We start from the raw sequence: 5,476 nt of genomic DNA on the forward strand, positions 1-5,476 counted from the left end.
TATATATATATATATATATATATATATAATAACTTGTGGACTAGTTGCTGTCATCTTTGTCTGGGAACCATTTGGTTGCAGATTTGTAGGCTTGTAGCTCCTTCTATGGTTCAATGGTTTTTTTTAGCTGCTTGTCAATTTTAACGTGATTTCCTTTTTGGCTTTTGTCTTAATTGCTGCTCAATTATTTGAGAGTGCTGAATCTACCAATTAAGTAGTTATGGAGACGAGTGCATGCTATTCGCTGTTAGCATTTGGGCTCTGATTTATTCCTTTTGGGTGTTTTTTTTAATATAGGAATCTTGCATGCATGACCCTCACAACTCCACCATGCAACCAGTCGGCAATACCAAACACACACATATAGACAAAAGAAATGATGAAGCACATAAGAGTTAATGATTTTTGACAGTTAGCAGTGATGTTCTTGTTGTACAACCAAAATATATCTGATATGCTCGAGAAAAAATTACTTCCCCAACATTCTACTTGAATTTTATTTGAATTGTTTTAGAATTTGACAAGTTTTTTTTCGGCAACTTGTTGGTTTTACTGTCCAATGTGGACCAATCATAAACTCTTAACATATTTCATCCAGTCCTGAGGCTACCATTGATGGTGTTGAAGCTGGCACATCACAAAAAATGGTGGATGATTTAACTATGGTTTTGCCTTTTGCTTTCATTTAACTGTAATTTTCTCCATTTGTACATTGCACTCCTCATGGTGGTAGATTTTACATAGACATGGAACAAATAAAGTGATCTTTCCTTCTTATGTTTCTTCGGCTGTCCCCCCAGTCATATCTTACATTGAAATCTAACCATCCCTAGAATTAGGTCAAAGTGAACACCAATTTTGGAATCTAATTGGCCACATTCTCATAGTGGTTAGCTCATCCCTATACTAAATTACATAATTTTGCATCATTCCTTTATAACACAATTCCATAGTTTTGCATCATTTATCTGTAGACAATTGCATAATTTGCATCATACATCTAACCAAGCTGGATTCGGCTTGGTCACAAAGCAGGATTCGGAACACGGCCGTCAGGCCGAGCCTAGCCATGCCCTGCTAAAACCCGAGCCTACTTATATTTGTCCAAGCCCGATCACTAAACGATCAAATTTTAGCCTAAGATAGGCCCTGCCTAACTCAATTAAACCATAGATCATGCAAACTCATCACTTGTTTTCCACTCCACAGATTCAGAGAGATCTCTAGAGAGAGAAAGAGAGATATCTTAGATTATCTTCTCTGAGATATCTTAGATTATCTTCTCTACTGCCTACCACGTACTAACATATGTAAGTGGTGCAGGATAGATGATGGGACGGGTCTTAAATTAAATCGCTCATTTTGGTTAAGTTCCCATAGTTCTGGGGCACAGTTTAATTGGGAGGCAGAAGGGCATATGGAGCCACGTTACTCTTTTCCCTGGGGGTTGGTCTGATGATGTGAACCTCTCACTAGGAAGCGGCCACCACCTCCCATGTGCGTTTCGGTCTCCAACCCTTCGCTTTTTGCCCATCTTTTGCACCAACACCGACCTACTTTTTCCATTCATTGAAGCTGTTGATGCTGGTCCATCAATATCTGTTGGATATATCTTTGAAGACAAGGAAACTTGGGGACATTGTGTTACGGTGTTCCTAGAGATATGTATATATATCTATTGATTACTATGATAACCGTTGATCGTAGCATGTGTCACATTCCAAGACTTGCGAGTTAATCAAGTGTTTTTAGAGACTTTTTGATAAATGATTTGATTTATTCTTGTTATTGTAGGTTGGGTAAGGATTCCTTCTTTTATCTAAAAAATAAAAGGACATGTAAAACTTTATAAATATATATCACAAAGAAACATAGGGAGTGTTTGATTGGGGAGAGTGAGAGTCTGGAATCGGAATTGGTGACTCCCATTCCAAACATTTAGTTGGAAGGACTCCCACTCCAATTCCGATTTCAGGATTGAATGGGAATGGCTCAATCTATATAGAACTCAATCCCTAATCTCCTCTATGATTTCAAATTTTCATTTCAATTCCGATTTCAATTCTGATTTTGATCACAAACCAAACGTTTCGGAGAATTTGGCCATTTGATTCTGATTCCAAGTCATTCCGATTTTCATTTCCATTTCGATTTTGGTTACAAACCAAAAACTCCCCCTATATTAATGATGAGATTAAGCCATGGTTGATCTGGATATAAAAACTCTAAAGTTGACCAATTACATCAAAGTGCATTCTACCTGGACTTATGTGTTTGTGCCAGTCATCTGCGAACATACTTCATACTATGAAAAAGCACAAAAATCAAAAACTATGGATTATTATCGAGCTAACTTTTGACCTGTATTTACCATGTCACTTGAAATAGATGGATTGGGATGAGGATTTTTTGTTATTTGATTAGGTTTAGGGTAATCAAAACTAATCGAATTATAAACGACTTACATATAGGTTCGGTCCTCGAACCGGCTAGCGAGCATAAGTGGAACAAACAAACCAAATTCTATACGAAATTTGTAAATTGTACACTGAGTTCGGTCCAGTCAAGGATAAATTTTGATGATTATAAAGGCTATACAACTAATGGCCTTAAAATGAAAAAAAATATACCAAAAAGTTAAGAGGACATTAACTAAAGATTTAAATTACAGCACTAGAAGTATTGTTACATGTCTCGATCTGACTGTAAATTAACTATATATGATGCAAAAGTACGATATACTATTCCAGGCCATACTCATCCGAATCTAATGAATAGTTGTTTTGCCAATTAACATATCCTAGATCCATTAAAAAAAAAACATATATTGGAGTTCAGATGCTATTGCTGTTCATGAATTTTGAATTCTTTAGAAAGAAACCAAGTATCAAGTTCACAACCCTGGCCTACATAATCCTTGTAACATAATACTAATAATAGTAATAGTAATAAATCATCATCATCACCATCCACCGACAATGACACATTAGTGAGAAGAGCACATAGCTGTTGTAAAAAAAAAAGAAATCAAGCCCTAACTTATTGTAACCTTGTGTTGCTTCATATCATAATCCTCTTAAAACTCCTACTTCATAAATTCATTTGTGCACAGTCCTAAGCCTAATTATAATAGCAGTTGGACCATGGGCTATCCACTCCACTTTGACTGGGGGCTTTTACAAGACTTGATCTCTCTTGTCGTGCATGGTCTTACCTCCTTTTCCAAACCAGCTCACCCAAAAAGGGGAATTTTCCGCATACTTAAATAGCAATATCCTTCATTTTTACATCTGCCTCTTCTTCTCCACCAGTACTTGCTCTTCTTCTATCCTCTTCTTTTTTCTCTACTTCCATCTTGTCCTTCTACTCCCTAACTAGCATGGATAACTATGGGGAAGACAACTTATGCTGCTATTTCCACCCTAAGGAAGTGGTTGTGGGGATATGTGCCCTTTGCCTGAAAGAAAGGCTCCTCTCCTTGGCCGCTAAACAAGGCCACCTTCCTCTACCCAAGGACACTCGAAGGTCCTTTCGAGTCCTAAGGAAGAAGCCCAACATCACCCTCCCTAAAGTCTTTGCTCTTGGCTCCTTCTTGCATCGCATCGAGTCCCGACGTCCTAGACCAGACGATGACTTGATGAAGGTTCCATTGCCAGCCTTGAAGGTACTTCCTTATCACAATTATCTCATCATCAGTGAATAAGGTCTTCAAAAATAAATAAATAAATAAATAAATCCTTTTTCAATAAAAAAGAACCAATGAAACCACTTAAAACACAGCAAAAATCTTCTCACCAATACTTTTCAATTTGTTCATTTCATGGGCCACCAAGTCTTTTAATGCTCAAAAAAAGTGTCATCAAGCTTGCTATTTGAGATGACTAATAGAAGATTTAGACAGATGGTGCCAAGAAATGCGCAGCTTTATTACCTTCTAAGATTTTTGCTAAGCACATCTTGCTAGTTTTATTGCTCATACATAATTAGGAGATTAAACTTTAAGCATTCTAAAGAGGTATCAATGAATAGAGCTGTTTTTGTTTCACATTATTCAGTTATTATGAATTAATACTAATCAAAATTTTCTACTCTCCACTCCGTGAGCATAGCACACTCTTGCAATCATGAAGTCAAAAAACTTATGGCAAGTTAAATCCAATGGGACCTTCTATGTGCATTGAATCCATAAGTTGGTGAATTCTAAGTAAAAACTTGCAGAGTCGCATGTTGTCACTGATTTGATAGCACTGTTTTGCTTAAGTTAGACTCGTTCATATCAATCAAGTTCGAGGACAATGGACACGCTTCATGGGATAACAAGAAAGCAGCAAGCATGAATCCTTCCATGAACACCATCAATATCACCACCGACAAGATCCAGGCCCCTGCAGGAAAGGAAAGCAAGAAACCAAGGAGCATGGTGGAACATGCAAAGGCTCGTGGGATGCTGAGGTGGCGCAAGCGGATTGGTCATCTTCTCCAGCTGGCTCTATGGAAGAGGTCCAGCAAGGCAGGAACTTGCCACGTGGCATTGGGGAGTAAGGTAGAAGGGAAGAAAGGAAGGAGAGGCTGGATCAGGAACCTAACAAGGAGGAGGACCACCACCATAGGCTAAGGTGGGGAAGTCCTCTCACTTCCCTTCACCCAATTTGGTGTGGTTTGTCATAATTGGCACATAGATATATATCTATCTATCTGCTTGTCTGAAATAGAGAGTTTTGTTGAAAATATACTTCAAAAATATCAAGATAGCACAAGGCCATAGTTGTGAACTCACTTGATAATGGGCTGCTCCTGTCTTTTAGTTGTTTGTTTGTTATTATTTTTGCACTTAAAAGGGCTTAGATATTTTGGCTTCTTCTGATCTGATTTTCTTGGTGATATCTTTTGGCCCTTGGGTACTGTGATTATTATTATTATTATTATTATTATTATTATTATTATTATTATTATTATTATTATTATTATTATTATTATTATTATTATTATTATTTCAGTGAGTCATGGGAACTAAGAGTCTAAGATAGTGGATGTTTAAGTGATTTTGCACTTATAAGTTCAAACATTATCTACATTGCATCACTACAATGGAGATGGAGGCATGAAACATCTTCAAACTGAATAATCAATCACCTGTGGCTTCAAAAAATAATGTTTTAGTACCTTGATTTGGGTGAAAAGAATTTTTATAAAAGAGGCAGAAAAAGCAAAGCATGAATGCCAGGAGGAAATGACCTTCTATGGATGAGAGAGAATTGTCCCTATTTTTGCTGTCTGATGAAAATATAGAAAGCAGGTAGGTACATTCTTAACAATTTTAAGTATGGCCATAATAGGAGCTACTACTGTTATTTGGGTGGTGCCTAGTTTTGCGGTTATCTGTAAATTAATACTGGTGCTATATGTATCTGAAACATTGACAGTAATTATGGAATTTTATTTTACGAAGTTAACAGCCACTTTAACTCGTACACAT

The 5,476-nt window shown here is 37.0% G+C and overlaps 1 non-coding gene and 1 pseudogene across 1 annotated transcript; one reads left to right on the forward strand and one right to left on the reverse strand.

Annotated features, from left to right (window-relative positions):
* The window catches only part of LOC140855669 (BTB/POZ domain-containing protein At1g21780-like), a 7,497-nt pseudogene extending 6,000 nt beyond the window's left edge, over positions 1–1,497 (reverse strand).
* Positions 1,498–3,229: 1,732 nt separating this feature from the next.
* LOC105038064 (uncharacterized) lies at positions 3,230–4,858 on the forward strand. Its single transcript, XR_012137868.1, has 2 exons — positions 3,230–3,664; positions 4,266–4,858. It is a non-coding gene; the product is annotated as an uncharacterized protein (transcript).
* The last annotated feature ends 618 nt before the right edge of the window (positions 4,859–5,476 follow it).

Source organism: Elaeis guineensis, chromosome 1 (genome assembly GCF_000442705.2).
Source record: "Elaeis guineensis isolate ETL-2024a chromosome 1, EG11, whole genome shotgun sequence".
NCBI classification, from domain to species: domain Eukaryota; kingdom Viridiplantae; phylum Streptophyta; class Magnoliopsida; order Arecales; family Arecaceae; genus Elaeis; species Elaeis guineensis.